Source organism: Chamaea fasciata, unplaced genomic scaffold (assembly GCF_029207755.1).
Source record: "Chamaea fasciata isolate MVZ Bird 193981 ecotype frontalis unplaced genomic scaffold, bChaFas1.0.hap1 SCAF_7, whole genome shotgun sequence".
NCBI lineage: Eukaryota > Metazoa > Chordata > Aves > Passeriformes > Sylviidae > Chamaea > Chamaea fasciata.
In genome coordinates, this window is record NW_027094092.1 from 54,151,995 (window position 1) to 54,172,609 (window position 20,615).

A 20,615-nucleotide genomic window follows, 5' to 3' on the forward strand; every position below is an offset into this window, starting at 1 on the left:
AGGCACAAGCTGGATGCAGGACCCTTCCCCACCACTCTCTGGGCCTGGCTGTCCAGTCACTTCTGAATCCAGAGGAGTGAACCTGTCCAAGCCGTGGGCTGCAGCTTCTCCAGGAGCCTGCTGTGGGAAATTGCTTGGCCAGGCAGAACCTGCCTTTCCTAAACCCTGATCCCTTGGCTGTCTCTTGCACATAGGTAAAACCTTACGAAAGGAAGGCCTTGCAAAATCGTGGCTCAGGCCTGTTACTTTGGCTGAGTCGAAAAGGACTATGGGAAAGTGACTCAGCTGAAGTAGAGGTAGAAAAACAATATCACCACTGAGCGTTCACGTCGTGGTGTGTGGTGGTTGGTTGAATTATGTTTGTTATCATTTAAAGCTGTGTAACTGATTAAGGCCTAACTGCTTTAAAAGGCCTGGTTTTTGCAATAAAGCAGCTCTCCTTTGCACCTGCCTGGGGACCCTGTGTCACTAGGGTCCCTCACCCACAGCTGTCCTGCAGGTGCTCTGTGAGCACACTCAAGATGATCTGCTCCACCACCGGCTGCAGTTCCCTGGATCCTCCTCCATCATCAACACTCTGTGACTTGCTAATGGGGAAATAGCAGCAGCAGCTCTAAGAGAGAAGAGGTACATGCAACATTGTGCAGCCTCTGATAATCCCTCTGTGGCCAGTCTGAAGAGCCTTATTATAACAAGTCAAACCAGACATTGGCTTCCCAGAGCATCCAGCTTAGAGAGACAAGAGACAGAGAATTAGATGAAAAATAAATTACAGTGGCTGAATGGGAAAGCCTTGTCTCTTCCTCACAGCCAATCTATAAAATGCGTATTTTCCATACGTGAAATTTGGATGGTGAACATTTGGGACCACTGCAGTTTTGTGGTAGAGTCAAAAGTTATACATTGGGTCACATGGGCTTCTTCATCGTCCACGCACAGTTCCCTGTGCCCAGATGCTGAAGGTGAGGCACCAGTCTGTGTCTGCATCTGTGATGAGCTCCAAGCAATGATGCTGTTTTGAAGTGAACGCCTGTTTGGCCCTGTGTACTTCAGGCTGATCAAGTTCACAGGGCAGTTTTGATTCATTCACACTAGAGCCTTTCTGGAGGAAAGCTGCCTTCCGTGTGTGCTGCTGATGTGTTCCATAATGGGGACACCTTGGCTCGCGTAGTACATAGTCCTTTGGGGAACCTTGAATCCCAGGTCTGTTGAGGACGTTGAGCCACTGCGAACCAGACAAAATATAGTATAAAATAAACCCCTGGAACAAATACAGCACAATTACAGGGGCCTCAGCACCAGCTGCCTTGATCCACTCGTCTTCTGGTTCCAAAGGAGCCAAGTCAGACAAATTAGCCTCTTTTTCCTTTTTTTTTTTCTTTTTTTTTTTAATTATACATGCAAGTACTACTTATTTACCTAACTATATTTCATGAGTTAGTCTTAGTGTCTCTCTGGGAATCTATATTCAGATAAATAACTGGAACATCTAAGTTCAAGAAAATTATGACCTATTAGGATTACCTTTGTACTCCCAATACAGCTAGAAAAGAGTCAGGTGTGACACCAGTCACCCCTCACGGACAGCTGTGATGTGGCTGCTCATGTCTCTTCCCTGACTGCCTGTTAAGTCTGAGTACAGCAGCCCTGCCAGACACTCACCCATGGTCAAATGCATTCAGATACCTGCACTGATTGTAAATCCACTCTGGATGTCACCACTTCCAGACCAGACCTTATGAATACACCTCTCTGGACTACATTCTCCAGTTATGAAAGCAAACTGTTACTGTCTTCTTCCTCTCTCTCTCTCCTTTACAGGTGTTGGCCACTTCATAGAACTCAGCACATCCAGTTTAGTCTTTATTTCAACTCCTAATGACAATGAGGCGCCGGATGGGTACACAAACCACAACACTGAATAGGACATCTATATGTGACAGTGCCTTCCTGTCCTCCCCCAGGCAGCCTGAAGAGAAAAAAACATCCGTGGCAGAGAGTTAAGCCAAAGCTCCAGGTCCTGAGTAAATAACAGCTAATGCAGCCTCACTGCAGCAGAGCTGTGCCCTCTGGGATTTGCTGTCCCAGCACTGCCACATGTAAACAAGACTGACAACTTCAGTAACTTCCAGAAATAACTTCAGTGAAACATGTAAAACAGGATTCTTTTTTAGGTTTGCCTACAGGATCATCTCCTGTGTGATCAATGATCTGCATGTGCCCTTAACACTTGACATTTTTTTGATCTTACATGAAAGTATAGTTGTGATCACACATCAGTTTGTATTTTGGCCCTTCTGAAAAGCGTGATTTGCAAAGGATCATAAGCACATTTTCTTTCCTCATAGATTTTTAGCATCCAGGCAGAAAATGTGCTCAGATAGTCTTTTGGATGTAATGAAAAGCTCAGAGCATATTGTATTTTGTACCTGACACCATTAATATTTTCATATTTGTTTTGTACCTCACTTTTTTCACTAACTAATAGATCATTCTTATTATAGGCATTCCTTCACTATTGAGTTATCTGGAGAAAGACGTGGTTAATGTCAATGAGCTCCTCGTGGAATATGAAAATATCCTGGGAGAGAAAGCAACACAACACCTAGTAGGAATATCGTTTTGCTTTTAAAAAATGAGACATATATCTCAGGCAGACAGAGAGCTTTGGGCAATGCTGAATCCACACTTATGTGCCTGTTTAAAAATCCTCTCTCATGTTATGTCTCTTTTTCTTCTCAGAGAAAATGGACACAGCCCAACAATTAAAATTACTCATTTTGTAATGCAAACATACTCCTGCTGCTAAGCTGTGGATTTCAAACCAGTTAACAAATTACAAAAATCCCTTTTCAGAAGACAGATTATTTGGAATTATCAGCTCTGATATGCTGTTTAATTATGCATGCTTTTGTGCTAAGCATCTTTAAATATTAACGAGATATGTTTTTGCACTTATGACCTAAAGTAGATCTATGGTAAACTCACATGTCTGTTGGCAGTAAGTCATCACACGGCTGCTGTGCAGCAACAGCTATTTGTAGACTCAGAGCTTGTCTGTGGTTTTTCTCTTTTGTATCACTGCCAGCACTATGGAAAAGGAATCAGGAAAATCACAACCCTGACAGAGAGCCCTTCTCAGATGAATAGGGCTGAGATAATTCTCGCAATCACTTTCTGTCTCACTCTCAACATGAGAAAGGAGCATCTGAAAGCAGCTGAGAGCATGGCCCAGAGATGGGTGCAGCAGAGGCTGCACAGCAGAGAGGGGCAGCTGGCTGGGAAAGGAAGAGGAAGAGTGCTGGGCTGCCCTGGAGTCTCCATCCCCAAGGAGGATATCGAGGTCCTATCCTGGAGTAAGGTTCAGACAAACATGATTTTTGGAGAGGAGAAAGCCTGTAAAAGAGATAAGAATTACAAGAGAGAGGATACTGAGAATATCACATTACTCAAGATTGGCTTGACTCCAGAGAGTGGGACAGCAGTAGGATCCTGGCCAGGATAAGCTGCACCTGATAGCCTGATGCTCTCAAATAAAATGCAGATTTCCAATGCCTCAGTGAATAGATGCCTGACCCATCCAGACCAGATGGAATTTAACAGTATACCAATACGTTATTGATCTCCTGATCACTTCCAGTTTAGTCAGATCATCTTCTACAATCATCAGGCCCATAATTTCACCTGATTCCCTGTGAAATAAGAGTTTACAACGCTGGTGTACATGGACTGATTTTGGCAAAAGCAAGGAGAGGAATGCTTAAGCCCAAGCTTCTAGCAATAGCATAGACACTGATGGGCTTGAAAGCCCTTCCAGGATAATTCCTGGACTGTGGGAATATTCTTCTGGTCTTACTCTTGTCAGATGCAGCAGAAACCTGAATGACACCAGTGGCTAGTGAGAGTTTCACTGGGGCCTGGCTGCTGGTCCAGGTAACAGGAGCTGTTACCACAAGGCCTGTTTCCTGCTGCCTGGTCACCCTGGACCTACACACTCAGGCAGTCACTTCCTGTACGCAACCATGGAGCTGAAGTAAAAACAGTTTTAACATATTTCCTTGGGTAGCTTCTCACTGGAGAAAGAAGAGAGGGGTGAGGATCTGCTGGACACAAACCCCTTGTATCTGCTCTCCCTGGAAAGGCTGTCTCTGGAGCTCACCTCCCCGTGTCAATGTCACCGCTCTGTGCCATGGCTTTATTCAGAGCTGCCTGATCACCAGATAAGATAAGCCATCCTTTCTTTGACAAAACCTGTCAGCAACACATGCCTCACATATTAAAACACGGCCCACTGTGCTGGCAGCAGATAGCATCTCTAGCTCTCGCAAATCGCTCACGGTGGTTAGAAGGTGCCTTGTACTTACCAATGTTCTTGCCTGATATATTAAGCCAATACACAAGCTCATTACTTCTGCTTCTTCCACGGAGCTTACCTATATCGAAAAGCTGTCACACAGCAAAGCATTAAACAAATACAGGGGCTGCCTGGTTATTGCTGTCTGTGGCACAGCAGTGCTTGCAGAGCAAGGCAAGGCAGGGGACTGCCTGTGACAGCACTGGCTGGGGTTGGGTGCAAAGTGGCACTCGAGGTAGCACAGGCTTCTTTTAAAAGGTGTCCTTGTTTTGGCTGGGAGAGGGTCAGTTTTCTTCTCAGTGGCTGTGCTTTAGATTTTGTACGAGAATAATGTTGATAAGACACTGATGTTTTATTTGCTGCTAAGTAGCAACTGTCTTAAGTCAAGGAATTTTCAGTGTTTCATGCCCTGCCAGTGAGGAGCGGCACAAAAATCTGAGAGGGAGCACAGCTGGGATAGCTGACCTAAAGCAGCCAAAGGGGTATTCCATACCATGGATCATCATGTCCAATATATTAACTGGAATGAGTTAGCTGGAAAGGGGGGAAAATGCTTCTCAGGGATGAGCTGGGCTCCAGCCAGGAGGGGATGAGCATTTGCATTGTTTATCACTTGTTTTTTTTGGGTTTTATTACTCTCACCTTTTCACCACTGTGCTGCTGATGATAGAGATTGTATCTTACTTTATTTCAATTAATAGATCTCTCTTATATTTATCAACACACATTTTATCTTTTTTGGGTTTTTCTCTCTATCCTACCAGAGGGGATGGGAGTGAGCATACAATTGCAAAGTACTTCATCTCCAGCTGGGTTGAACCATGGAAAAGGGCAAGACAGAGCAGAGGTGGGGCAGGAAATGTTGTGTCAGGGCATACAGGTGTCAAGCATGTCATATGGCACTAAGGCAAGGCAGGAGATCAGTGATTTATTTAAGGTCCTGCAGGCAGTCTGTGGCAAAATGAGGAGAAAACCTGAATATCCCAAGATTTCAAAGGATCATCTGCCCCTGAACCACAACTTCATCTTCCATGTTAAACTGACCTCTCACCTTGGTATGCTCTCTGAGAAAGGAGCCTCCAGCACTGCTTCCACCATTGAAAGAATTCACTGGGAAATAAAAAAATGATGTGATGATCTTTTACATGGGTACCTGATGATAAACAGCTTTTGTCTGTTCTCTGCTGCAGCAGAAGAGTGACTAACCACCAACACGGCAAGGAGGGAGGTGACTCAATAATGCAGCCCATTCCCTACCAATTCCCACAGGAAAGGACACAAATGGGTCCATGAACTGGCCTGGATGCACTAGTTTGTTCCCAACCATCCCTTTCCAGAGGTTTGTATGTACCCAGGGTTGTGTGGCAAGTGGCCAGTGTGCAGGACACACACAGCCCTCAGACTGACCAGGTTGCGCTGGAGAGGGACTTAGATGTCCTGGATAAGAGGAGGAAAAATAGACAGGAAAAAAAAAAAAAAAAAAAAAAAGAGACCAGAGAAAAAAACAAGAATCTGCAATTCAAATCCATTCATCCCTGAGGGACTGGTGAAACAACTGCTTGCAATTGCATTAGTGCATTTTAATATGTTAACGGGCCCCCAGCTGCTGGTACCTGCCCTGGCAGCTGCAGCGTGGTCAGGGCCATTTCCTTCTGCAGCACAAGATCAGGCAGATTTCCTCAAGGGGCTTAAAGTAAACAAACTTTAAATCACACAGCAGCAGACTGGGAGAATACTCAAGGCCAGTTCTGATTATCTCAGCTCTAGGGTGGGAATGGGCTTGCTGTGTCAGGAGGGATTTTTCCTACGGATGCGATGAAATGCACAGCACCGCTGCCAGAGCTGCCTTCTCGTCAAAAATTTGCTTGCATAATTTACACCAGGTGTCATTGTAGGTAGAAAATATTGGGATGTTAAGGAAGCCGTAACATTGGCAGATGATATTTTATGTAGTAATATGCGTGCTGAAGACAATAGGAGTATCTCCTCTAAGTGAGTACCACTCAACATGAATAATGGCTCCAAGGTCAAGCCCCTAATGAACAGTTGTCTACCTGTGAATATATACACTTTTTCACTCTGTTGTAGGCAATGCTCTCAGCTACCTAATTAGGTTGATCCGTGGAAATGATTATTCATTATCTGAAGTCTGAGAGTACAGAATTATGTATCTGAGCAGTGTGCCTTAAAGAAAAAGCATGTGCAAGTCTAATGTCAGATAAGGTGACTGCATGATGAATTAAAAGAATGCACTCCTACACTCAGGACTGTCCATGAGAGTGCATTGAATTCATCAAAAGGTCAGAGGGAAAAATCCAAACTTTTTAGATCAGGTCAAAATCAAAGACTCAAATGCTAATTTTATGAGGGATGTTGCGTTGTGCATTACAATGCAATTTCTGATTTTAAATAAGCACAAAACAAAAATATTTTTATTTTTTAGAAAATGAGTTTTCAGTTGTGTTTAAACCAGTTATCTGGAAATCCTGAAACATCGCAATTTCTACTTGTATGGGGTCTCCAAAATTGCACATGATGAATTCAATCACACTGAACTTCTGCAAAAGAGCTGTAGGCTGTTGCTACAACCTTCCCACTACCTGGTCTCCCAGAAATTCCCGGTGGCACTCTTCCTTTGCAGAAAAGTGGTTGCCAGGCCCTAGAAGATTCTTCTACTGACAAGTGGGATATGGGAGCCCTGGGAGGACTGACAGGGGCGTAAGGAGCCAAGGCTGCAGGGAAGAGCTGAGTGCTCCAAAAGCCTGAGGGCATCAGCCATTGAGCACCAAAGGCAATTAAGGTAAATAAAAACCCATGACATAATGCAATGACAAAAGTTAAAGGAAGGGAGAACAAGCAATAGGCAGAGGGAAGAGGTAGTCTTGATGTTTGTTCCCCTTCAGCTTGATTAGGATGGGCTTGCGAGAGAGCCTTACCCAAAAGAAGGCATTAACCACCTCATTTTCTTTCATTTCCATTCACTGAGACTGACATTGGCTCTGTTCATTCTCCCAGCCACAACAGCTTCTCTGAAAGTCTGCCCTGGGGAAAGGAAAGAGAAAGGAGAGTTAAGAGAAAGGCTAAATACTTCAGCTGGCTCCTGGAACAAGAAAAGAGAAAAGAAAAAAGAGGATGAGAGAAAACAAGTTGTCCCTCCTTGGAAAAGCACATTAGGAGCCAGGCAGGTCTGTGGAAATAGAAACAGATTCTCATCATATGGGAGGAGCATCTTTTTGTTTGAGTCTCTAATTTCCCATCTAACACTGGGATGCAGTTCCTGAAGCCTGGATATGAATCTGAACCAAATCTCTAGATGCCAATTTGGGAAGAAACCTCAGTGTAAAATTGATTTGGCCTCACCCTGCTTACTCAAGTCAACATGCCTGCGAAAAGAAGCTCCCTGAAACGTTCTGGATATTTGTCTTTTGTAGTGCCAAAGCTGTGCTCACCTCCAGCTCTGACACCACTGTTTTCCTTGCAGGTACCTGTCTGTGGACAACTTGGCCATGACCTGCACCTGATCCATCCTCACCCAGGGGAGGCAGTGATGCAGGGCAGCACCACTGCAACAGCCACGAGCAGGAATTGCTAATGAGGAAATGCAAAAGGCATTTCCCCACTATACCCTTTCTCCCGCGCCAAGTTTTCCCTTGTTAATTAGGAGGAAAATTTCACAACTTCAGCACCATATAATTAAATCTTGCAATTAACACGTGCACTTAAGCCATCATTTTGAAAATGAGACTTATGCAGGGAAATCTACTTAAAGGAAAGCACCAGGATGGAGGGTGAAACTGTAACAACTGTGCTAATGATCCAGAACACCAGTGGTTAAATGATAGGTCTCACTGACATCATTCTGCCCATCTGACATATGCAGGAAAGGGCATCATGCTTATGGATGCTAATCCAACATGGTACCAATAAAAGGGGAGAGGGAGGGAGGGGGAGAGGGAGGGAGGGAGGGAGGGAGGGTGACAAAAGCAGAGGTAAATACATTAAGTCTCAATTAGAGTACTGACACGAGAGAGAGAGATGAGGTTAATATATTTTAGGAGAAAACCTTTTTGTGAGTGAGGGGTTGATCTCTGCAGGATGATGTGACAGAGGTGATGACAAGGGAGAAGGGAAGTGCTGTTCATTTCATTAGACCCTGCATGGAAGTGGTGGTATAGTCTCAGGGCTTCATGGCCTGCATTGGCACATCTTTTCAGTTTCCATCACCTTCCAGACATGGGCACTAGATAGATTTGGAAGAGTTGGACTCAGCCACAGCCTTGCTCACTGCTTCTGTGATGCCACAATAGCTTGGGATGCCTAATGCACAGGTTTGCACCCCAATTTCCACCTGGCTCAGACTCAGTACCTGGGAGAACATAGAGCATGATTTTGCTGCCTCACAAACGTCCAAGCTCTGTATCTTCAGAGCGATTTTGCAGCATGGCTGTTTGTGCATGTATTAGGCAGCACATGGCAAAATTCAGAAACCAGCACACAAATATCTTAGGTGAGGCTGCAAGTTTTTACTGGGTAGTTAGTTACACAGCAGCAGGCAAGCAGCCTTGGGTCTCATTTGGTGATTTGACATATATAACAATACAATTTAAACAAGCTTCAAACAGGTAATTATTGCAGACTTGGTGGTATGCCCTGCTGTAAGCTGGAAGAGAATTAAACCCAGCAGCTGACCACCCACCCACCTCAGCTCTCTCTATGCACAATGAGAAAAAGTGAATTGCATATTTAACAGCAATCTATGTTAACATTTTAATGGCACTGGCTGAAACTTATTCAGCAGCTAGAGATTTCCTCATTCCAAAATAATCCTTATTCAATTAGCAAAGTACAGACAGTATCATGAAACAGTCATAGAAATCCATCACAGAAACAAAGCATGATTTCCTTTTATACCTCCTGACACTCACACACACACCACCACACTTATTAAGATGACATCCAGCATTCAGGCATAAAATCTTAAATTACAGAGTGATTGGGGCTTTTCAACTGATCCATAAAAGTATGCACTTAGCAAAATCTAAGGACAGGTAGAAGAGATGGATAACACCCAATGCACTGCCGTTTCAAGGCAGGCACTGAGGCATGCAAAAATAAACATTCGCTGAGGTGAATGCAGTGTGCTATTTGTAGAATGCAACATGGCAACGACCTCTAGTAATAAAAACATCTGCAGATTTAAGCCCAGAGGTCTATATTGCATATCAATAGCAATAAAACCAGAAGAAATAGAAATGTATTATTTATAGACCTATTTATAAAACCTAAATACTTCTCCAGTGGACCTACTTCTGTAGAATGAACTGACTTCCTCCCCCTCCCTCCTTTAGCAGTTTGTATGACAAGGTATCAAAGAACTGCACCACTAAGAAAGATCTTTGTAAAAGATAAAGAGTTGGAATTAGGAAGAGATGCAACTCCCTCCTGCATAATTTTCCCAGTGATATGACGTGCATTTTCATTAAGAAGCCCCACTTTACACCTTTGGAATTAGGATTGCAGGCAAGCCCCAGGTCCATAGCATACTCTCACTAGGAAAGTTGGTTCTGCCTAATAAAGTTGAACAGGATCTTTGCCATTAATTTTGACAGCAATTAATGAGATTATGACCCCTTCCCTTTCCCTTTCCTTTCTTTCCCTTTCCTTCCCTTTCCCTTCCCTTTCCCTCCCTTTCCCTTCCCTTTCTTCTCCCCAGTGTAAATCTTTTTTGATTCTATGAACATACTGAAATGCCAGCAAAGGGAAGGAAGGTATGTTCACTATCTCCTGTCACTCAGATCTCTCCTGAAAACACTCATGTTGTTTCAAATCTCACATTGCTTTTATCTCACTCTCGCTTATAAGACCATTACAAATAATAAATCCTTCCTGGGATGCCCCATTTTATGGACCAAAGCAATTCTGTGTTCACAGGAACAATTTTCCTTCTTTATATATATCCCCTAGAGCAAAACTGCGGGTGCTGGAGTTACTTTGCCAATGAAAAAAAAATTACCAGAGACTTAAAAGATTAGGCTGGGGAAGGTAATGGATTATACCAATGGACTCAATCACCTACATTCACTTGAAGAGCCTAAGTGTTTTTATATCTGACCACAAGCTGCTGAGTAACACACTGAGTAATTTAGACAGTGGACAAAGGCCTGGAAACCGAAAAAAAATCAGCACTAACATGTTCTCCTGCTTGTTGCCTTTCTTACAGCCCCCAGCACAGAGCCCCTGCATGATGTGCCCATCTCCAAGGGCAGCAGCAGCCCCCCAGCCAGCCCATGTGAATGGGAGGTGATACCACGGAGATCAGACACTGTCTTTGTCTATTCTTGTTGCTACTTGTCCTTCCAGTGAGAAATCCATGCATTCAGATTACTGCAAATTACTCAGAAATCTCTCTTCACCCCCTCACAGCTGCTGTGTAACTTGCACCGTCATCCAGGTCTTTGACCCACAGACTTCAAGCAAAGTTTTGTCTGCTCTAACCAGATCTTCTTTTCATGTGCTTTTTTCAGAAGTATTGCAGTGAGATACCAAACCTTTTCTTCATTTTTTTATTTCTTCTGCTCTGGATGCTTTCAAATGATTTAACTGTAACTCTGGCCCTTACTATGCTGCTAAGTTAGGACGAGAGTGAGTTAAATAAGATCAGTTCAATCCTGCTGTAACTTACCTTAGTGAAAATCTGAAAGTTTTATTGTTTAGGCTATAGCAGTGTGGAGAAAAAAAAAACCAACCCAGCTTAGGCTAGCAGCAGCAGAATTAGATTAGTACTTCCAGCATATCTGGAACTTCATCTCCTTTGTCTTGACAAGTGAAATCTGGTCATCCTGCCACTTCAATTTTTTTTAAAATTCTGGATATTGAGTTCCAAAGCATGAGGAGAACTTGTGAGCAGAGGGACTGAAAGCTGGATAACTTAGTTTATTACATCTACATGAAATACAATTTAATTCCACGTGTTTTGTACAAAGGGGGCCAAAAGGGTTCTATATATAATTTTTCAAGACATACAGATTACTGGCCGAAGAACTCCACCAGATGTTTTCAATATATCTTTCCTGATGGAGATGTATCTTTTTACATACAAATCTCACCTAGCTCTCCCACATATTTGAAGCAGCCCAGTTTTCTCCTCACGGGGTAAAAGATCACATTTCCTATGTCTTTCATAAATTTTACACTTAATTAAGTTCCCATTAATGGGGTTGAGAAGGGCATCTGTATTTCCATCAAACACATTTTTGCTTTTGTGGGATTTTTTTTGTTTCTTATTTGGATTTATCTGTCTTTCTGGATTTTTAGAGGGTTTTGTTGTTTGTTTTTTTCCCTTTTCCTATTTTGTGATTCACTTATCAGACAGAAGTGTCAGTGCAAAAAAAAACTGTGCTATTTACCCATTACCATTTGGTTTTCTGGTCTATTCAAATTTGTTTGCTTTTTTTTTAACCTGGAGAATGACAGAAATGAAAAAAATTCTTTCTCACCAGCTGAGAATGGGTGATGCTTTGAAGCCAGCCATGTGGCTGACAACAGTGCCACCCTGTGTCCCTGCAGGCTGGGAGACCCACTGAAAACTCGTTTATTAAACCCTTCCCAGCCACACCAGTTTCCTCCTCCTCTCCCACGTCCACCAGCAGACTCCTTTCCTGATGCTTCCTGGCAATTATTTACTTTCTGAGCCTCCTCTTTAACTCTCTGCCAGGAGATGAATTTACGGCTGCCTGGCAGAGAGCAGCCTTCAGAGCAGCACAAATAACCATTTGAATAAGGCACCTTTCCTGAAACAGTTTGTGTCTGTAGTTTGGGTAGAAATGGTTTGATGAAGCTGCAAATCAATATTACTCTGTAAATTTTTAATGTTCACACCATGTGAAATGCTGTAAATAAAATAAGCCAACCACAATAGACTATTCTTTGTAGTTCATTTAAAAAAATGTCTGTTCAGCAGTATGGCTAACTACTAGCTGTAGATATGGCTTTAAAACTGTCTAGGCTAATACATCAAGACCAGAATTTGAATAACCTCTAGTGGCAGGCAATTTTTCAGAACTCCCAAATACTACAATAAGTAAAGCTAGATTTTTTTTTTTCAAGTTATGTGCTAAAACGGACAGGTCAGAAAATAAGTAAAATGAGAACAAGATTCCTGCACTGGCATGTTTATTAATCCAGCAAAGGGTTGTTAATAATTAGAGGTGAGCTCAGAGTGGAGAACTCAGATCTCGATTTCAGCCCTGGCTACACACAGTTCTCCTGGGAGTTTGGAGCTGGGGGATTTCTCATGAGGTGACCCCATTATAGGAATGTGTAAGTACCATTTTTGTTACCTTGGATCCAGGCTTTAAAGGTTTTCTTTTTCAGTCCTAACCCATTATCTTTCCAGAGATATATTTCACAAGAGGAACAAGGGGTAATGGCTGTAAACTGAAAGAGAGGATTTTTCAGTTGGATATAAGGAAGAAATTCTTTACTGTGAAGGTGGTGAGGCCCTGGCACAGGTTTTTCAGAGCAGCTGTGGATGCCCCATCCCTGGGAGTGTTCAAGGCCAGGCTGAATGGAGCTTTGAGCAACTTGGTTTCATGGAATGTGTCCCTGTCCATGGCTGAGGATTTGGGACAGGATGATCTTTAAGGTGCCTTCCAGCCCAAACCATCCATAATTCGACAAGTCTATGAGACAGTTCACAAAAGAGCAAAATAATAACCTAAGCGTAGGTGACAGCAAGACCTGTCTGAAAAAGAAAAAAACCCCACAAACCAGCACCAAAAAAACCCTAAACCACCAAACCGAAAAAGCCAAACACCATATATAGCAAACATAAACAGCAACTGCAGCATGAAACTCCATATTTTGTAACTTTGATTCTTAGCAGTGCCTTGCCCAGAGTATCTTGGTGGGAGATGTGTCACTAAGGAGACAGATTGGTGACATTTCCACCAGTGGCATGTCACTGACTGATTTGATGGTCCAGTCACAGAGGCTGCCACTTGGGGGTTATTGCCACAGTGTTCAATCTCACCCTGCTGGCAGAGTTAGCACTGCTTGGAAGAAGTAAACAAAAGCCTGGTATAGAAAAATATCTCTCCAAGGCTGTATGCTGCTCTATATCAGCACCCTCTTCTAACTCAGAATACACCTCACATCCTGCTCTTTTGGCTTTTCACAAGGGAAGGGAAAAGAGAGTGACAAAGCAAAGCACAAAGGTTTTCTTTGGCCTGAAGTTTCTCTGGAGGGAAAACAAAGATTAGCTCATAGTATTGACAAACTGACCAGCAAAGTCCAGATCATAGTTTCTTTACTTGCCTCCTAGCCCTGTTGTGAAGTTGCTGAATAATTCCTGGCACATCCTCAGTCTTCTGTTGAAAAAACCCACGCTTCTATGTCCCAGGTTGGCCTCTGGGTTGAAGTGAGTCCCATTTCCACAGGATAATGGGACAGTTGAGGCAGCTGTGAGATGAGACCAGGTTGCTCAGGGTTTTATCTAATCATGCATTGAAAACCTCCAAGGACAGCACAGCCTCTTCTGGTAACCTCTTGCTGTATTTTGCTTTCCCCAGTGGTTTATCCCCATGTCCAGGGTGAATTTAGTCTGTTTCAACTTATGCCTGTTGTATAAATTAGCATGGCCTCTGTCCAGTCACAATATAGGGACCAAAATGCTGCTTTGGTCCCATTTTATAATTTTCCTGACTATTTTTCCTAATATGCCAGGGTTTTAGAGGGTTAAATCATCTGGAAAAATCTTCCTATCTCAATTAGAATTACCTAGAATTACAATTTGTCAACTCTTTATATATTTTAATACACAGTTAATAAAGGTGCTGAAAATATTCAACACTCCTCTGTATTCTCACTTTCCACTGCCAAGTAGGAAATTTTTCAACTGTTTACATGTGACATCAATCAAGACTCCCAAACCCTGAGAAGGTGCTGTCTGTATGTGAGACAGGTAGAAAAGGCAGCCCTGTACCTGCAGTGTGAGCAGGAGACAAAGTTCAGTCCTGAGCTCCATCACTGAGCAGACAGATGCCCTTATATAAACAACTCTGCTCTCACTTTCTCTTATGTAGAAAGAGGATTTGAATGCTCGGATTTTGCCTCGGGGGTGCAATTCATAACTTATGATATATTCCCCCAATAACATCAGGGGCTCTATACCTATGAGCACTGCAAAAAATATTTTCCTAATATATTATCGACTAAAGCCCCATAAATTGCATGTTTAAGAAGAAAGAGGGCTGAAAACCTGTTGTATCTTTCAAGCTGTCCAGGATATTTTCAGCCTGGGTCAGTAGACCATCAGGAGAGTGATGACCTTGACAATGAAACTTTCTCCCAGGAAGAAAACAGATCCCCCAATCTGCAGAAAATGGATGATTAAATACTTTCCCTTCTGTCTCAGCTCAAGTCCAAAATCTCGAAGATCTTATTAAACTCACATTCAAAAAATGAAGGGAGAGTATTTCAGTGTTCTTCACACGTATCTACAGTCTTTTTTTTTTTTTTTAATATAAGACTTTCTACAGTATTTTAATAGACAAAGCAGGACATTGGTGAATAGGAATTGCTTCTTCTCTCCCAAGTATGAAATTGGTCAAAATCCATCTTTTGAATCTTTGACAAATTAGATGACCAGATGATCCTCAACTGTTTTACTTTCCCACCCCCTGAACAAATGCTTGGCAATCCCTGAAGACCATACAAAGTCAGTTGTTCAACAACCGGTAGCTGATAACTTGAGACTTCATATCCTGGCACCAGCTTAGTGACTAAAAATGAAAAGGCCAGGAATAAACCCTCTGTTTTACCTTATTCCTCCAGCACAGTCAGGCACTGTTGGGATAATGATGGCTGTCAGGTAGACACAGATCTATGTAAGGTATGGAAAACGGATAAATGGTGGATATTCACAGTGAGTTCATCCCAACCTTGAGAAAATGAGTATGAAGCTTGTTTGAAGCTTTGGCAAGTGAATGCCAGTATCTAGGGATCATCTAGAGAAAGAGATAAGCATGAATGGATAATGTAAGCCTGCATTCTTCATTATTTTAATCACATTTTTAAAACTTTATTATGACAAGGAAAATTCTGATTCTATGTGTTGTACATTCAACTGGTAAGAGCTACCAAAATGAGGGTCAGGAAAGATGACCTTGCTGCCAACATAGGAATGGACATTACAAAAAAATTGTAGTGGAGGAGTCAAATTAAACTGAAAAATTGTCCTAACTGGGACATCTTCCCAGAACACTACAATGTGAGTTATTCTGAAGTTCTGTAGAAGAAAAGGTGGAACCAAATCAGAACAAATTCAATCTTCAGCAGAACACAAGCCAGAACTGCACCAGAAAACAGTTGTTGTGCCCATTCTGGTTGGCCAGCCATCCCCCACTCTGACTTGAGCAGAGCAAGAGTGGACAGGCAGCCATCCATCACTCGTGAATGCACACAACACACACAAACATCTGGATTATTTTCAGAGCAAATTTTTCCTTTGTGAAACACTCCTTAATAGGTTTCCCAAAAGGTCGCACTATTCCTTATGAGCCTGGCTCTCTTTACTTGGCATTCAGGGCCAAGTAGTGATTTGTTAATGTATAGATCTGTCACAACTAATAAATCTTTACAGGGTTATGGATGACATTATTATTTTTGATCAAGATTACAGCATTGGCTGGCTGATGTGGTTGATAACAATGCTTACAGGATATCACTTACTCCTCAAATATTAGCTCAAAAAAACCCCAGTATAATTCGGAGCATGGATCCATTTAAATATTAATGGCACAATCATATTGATGGCAACAGTATTCCTGCAGAGCCTGCAAACCAATGTTCTCCACACGTGCATCCATAGCATTAGGCAGCTGAAAGAGCACTTGCTGGGGGCTGGATGCTGATTGTACTGCAGAAACTTTCATGTGTAGATGTTTTTGGGAGGAGGTCTAGGGCAGAAGGGAAACTTGTTCACATGTAAGTGTGAATGCAAACGCACAAACTGAGTTCCTACAGCAGAAGTGAAATAAATACTACTTCACTTGCTGTACTATGCTGGAGAGACATGTAAGGCTTAAAGAAAAAGACACTACATATAGCAAAAAAAAAAAGTAGTGTACAGCAAAAAAAAGCATATGTGCCAAATGAATTCTATAATAAAGCAGATGCATCAGATTATATTTAATAATGTTTGACAATTCCCTATGCAGCTAATGGTTTGCAAGAAATTAGTCCCTAACGTTTTAGGGACTGCTGGCATTTACAGTCATTTGCTTTGTCTTAATTTACAATGTTTGTGTGCTGTGTGCTGTTTAGCCCGCTCCTTGCAGTTTTATGATCTTTCTTGGCTTGTTGGGATTTCAAATGTTGTTTTAACTCACCAGCTACTCTAATAACACAATGTTCATGGGAAGAATTTCATAAAATACCTTTTTAGGATTAGATTCCCTTTTTCCTCTCCATTACGCAATGAAAGCCCATTCTGCTCTGACATCCAAACTCCTGTGAGACCTTCTTGTTGCCAAACTTCTAGTCCCAGGTTTCATGGTGTGAGCAAATAAATAGGAAATCCATTGTGCTGGGCACGAAAGGCAATTCAGATTGCACTGAGCATCCTGCACTGGCAGATTCAAGCTATATAGAAAACCCATTTTAGCCATAAGTGCCCTTTCATCCAACTGTTTAAATACTTCTCAAAAGCACACAAAATTATTTTTTGTCTTTCTGAAAAAATAACTACAATCAGGATTACATCCATCATCCAGGAGGACAAATTAAGGCACATAAATGAATCTGTAAGCATTACTTACAATGCCAGATACTCCACAGTGAACTGAACATCAAAAGTTCATTGCTGTTCTTCCAATTCTCCCACCTCTTCAAAAATAAAGAAATTATCTCTTCCCACAAACTTTAGCTTGACTAAGAAATGTTGGACAAGAGTGAGAACATGGGATCCTCATGTCTTGAATGAGGAGGGAGGGCACAGGCTCAAAACAACAGGATGAGACCACAGGTGCCATAATACACTGAAAATAAACCCCATGAAATATTGTTCTTCTGACCAGTAATTCCAGGTTTGCTTAAAGGAGAGGAAATATTGCCTCTTTGTAGTGGCAAAGGTGAAAGCCCAATTTCTCCTTGGGAACACCTTAGCTCTGCTCAGGTGTCCTTGCTGTGATCTGCCAGAGAAATGGGGACAGACTCTGGACAGAATGCCAAAGGTGTGCCAGGACAGCAGCCATGGCAGGGAGAAACTCTGTGCTAAGGGACAGCCTTGTCTGCATGACCTCTGAGTGGTGAACCAATTATTTTAGGTCATAGTTTAGAAAACTCTGAAGTATGCAATGGCAGGATTTTTTTAAATTTTATTTTTTTTTTTTTTTTTTTTTTTTTTTTTTTTTTTACAATCAACATGGGCTTGTTGAGAGCAAACCCCAGTCCTGTTCTTAATCTGGAACACAGATTTTTCTAACATTTACCTATATTTTTTTCTTCTGTTAGTTAAGCAGTGCTTATATCTGGAGCCAACAAGCCTGAAAATGGATGTAGGTTAAATCTCAAAGGTTCACAGCTTGCTTGCAGCCAACACATTCACTGCATAATATTGGTAAAGGACAGGGAGTCTGCTCAAGTCCTGCAGACTTCCCATTATCTCCTCAAGTCTTCCAGCAATAAGATTATTTATCATGAAGCTCAGATCATTGGTAAAATGAAGATACAGCCCTTTAGTGCTGGTTATGAATGATTGTGGCTTCTAGGAGGGGAGATAAATGACTGTCTCTGTGGAACTAGACAAATTTGAGTTTACTAACTATAGTGTATAGCAGTAGCTCATTCTTCAGTGAAATGGAAAGAAGGTCAGAGACTGGCGTGAATTAGTCCAATCCTGACTAAAAACAACTATGTACAATGTTAAATACCTGCAAAAAAACCCAAGGAAAACATCAGACTTTGGCTTTGGATTTTGCAGAGTTCACTATAAAAAAGACAAAACTTGTTTCAGGTTTGAGAAAAAAATAGAAAAAGTGCATAGTGCATCTAGGTGCATAACCTCCTCCCTTCTCTGTGGGAAGGAGATCATTGCAATTTGTCAGGATGTGGCTGAGTTCAAAGTATTTGAGTGTGAAAGGTAGATGATCTTGATGTATAGAGTGAAGTTTCACAGGGGACACATTCCCTGGATATAAGTCACACTAGCTGCCATCTCAAGCACAGTTTTGATCCACCTGCATATACACTTGAAAAGAGCCATGAAATTCATTCACATACTGGGCTGCTTCAAGGAAATGTATTTAAACGTGGTAACAGAGTGAAAGGTAGAAAGATCTGTCATCTGGAAATGTGCTTATATCACAAAACATGTCAGCTCAAAATGGCAAAATCTAGAAGGGGATAAAAAGTGCAGAAGAGATAAAGATGCCAGTCTCTCCATCTGAGCAGCTGATGGCTGAGTGAAAAGTCCTGTTTGATTCTACTCCATGGCCTTTTCCTTTCCCTCTGAGAACTGACATGGTAACTAAGCATCAGTAACTCCAAAGACCTTGACTATTTAAGTTACATATTTTTTATAATTATTTCTTTAGTGCTATCTGGACTGCAGCTCTGAGTCAGATCTTATTCAGTGATTCTCCTCCATCAGCTTTTTGTACAGAAGCCACCACAGTCCAGCTCTTTGACATGTCTGGGGCACAATGCATGTAATGAACAGTAGAAAAGGAAATTGTCACTGTTTCAAAACCCTTTCAAGGCAGCTCTTTTTTGAAGCCCAGATCTCTGGGGAACACCAGTTTCTCTCATTCTCTTCCTAACTATAAGCCTAATCTGAAGTAGTAAACATTTATTCTAGTACACCACCCTGCTGAAAGATGACAGGAAAATTCAATCCCTGCCAATGTCACTGGGGCAACAAAATTATCAAGGCTGTACCCCGACTTACACAAAGAAAGCTCAGCTGAGCTTTCTGAAGGATACCATTGGTGTTTAGTTTTCAATTCCCAGGGTCTATCACACCATCTTGATGCTCAGAGACCTTAATCCATCTTGCTGTCATATCCACCCATCACCTACGAGGCGCTTTTCAAATGAGGTTCATCCTGCCTGCTAACATAACACAGTCATCATCTGTCCTGTCATCTGAAAAATATAAATGTTTCATGCTCCACTAATAAATCTGCTACAATATTTGCTGTTGCTTGTGCAATCCAGGGCCCTGTTTCATGGAATATTTATAAATCACTTGCCTGATGATAATGTTCATTGCTAATTGTGAGCATATTCCTGCCTCCCGCCCCAGTCTGCAGGGCAAAAGAGTTGCTCCAGCGTGGATCTGAGCTGTCTCTCTTCCCTCTGCCTTTCCCACCACAGCAGTGTGGAAGAGGGGAAGATTACCATGTGAAGATAAAAGCAGCATCAAATCCTTTTTGCCCAATCTAACATTTAGTGAGACAAACTGCAGGAGGAGGATTGCAGAAGAAAACAGTGTGCAATTATTAACACAAAAAGTTACACTTTATCGTCTCCCACACCTTTCTTCCACCTGGGTGCTGCCTTTAAATGGTCCTAAAAAGCCAATTACATATTTTCCTTTGTTCTGTGTATATATTTTCCTCTGGCCAAAAGCTCATGGTTTGATGGTTTGCAGGAAAAAACAGGTCATGGGAAGTCACTGCTTGCCAAAGAGAGTTTTGGTTCAAGTAAGTCATCTGCTTGTTGGAAAGGTAAAACACTGGGAAAGCTGGGACAGTGAAGGGATAGAGTTATGGTTACCTGTTTCATTTTGGCCGGAACTGGAGAAATGCCCTCTGCTCTTGGATTATGTGAGGTAAAGAGGTGGAGTTTCCTTTTTCCTTGGAGGTGGAGAGAAGAGGATGAGGAAACAGGAGAGTACATGAACATACATCCTCCATATTTCTGTGACACCCAGACACCAGCCAGTATGGAGTTCCTTGGTGCCCTAATACTGCACTGAAAACTTTTTATTTCTTCCCAAATTGCCTAGACCTAAAATGAGCGAAACAGGCCAGGAAATGGGAGTTTTCTCCCTGGATTGCAAAGGGACATTAGGACTCTGAGCAGTCAATTTCTTGTGCTCATTATTGCCTGGTACTGCATGAACTAAAAAGTTAGGCTGAGCAATGATCTGAGCTCAAGCCAAACAAGGACTGTGAACAGCTACCCATGGATGGACAAATCAGAAAATGTGCCCCAAGAGCTTTGGAGAGGTCTCTGTCGGTGCAAGCAGGTGGTACCT

The 20,615-nt window shown here is 42.2% G+C and overlaps 1 long non-coding RNA gene across 1 annotated transcript; it reads right to left on the bottom strand.

The window, feature by feature from the left end:
* Window positions 1-5,404: 5,404 nt before the first annotated feature.
* LOC136291831 (uncharacterized) lies at window positions 5,405-13,783 on the bottom strand. The gene is made up of 3 exons (XR_010721758.1): window positions 13,670-13,783; window positions 7,291-7,396; window positions 5,405-5,464 (listed from the first exon to the last, which is right to left on the bottom strand). It is a non-coding gene; the product is annotated as an uncharacterized lncRNA (long non-coding RNA).
* Between the last annotated feature and the right edge of the window lie 6,832 nt (window positions 13,784-20,615).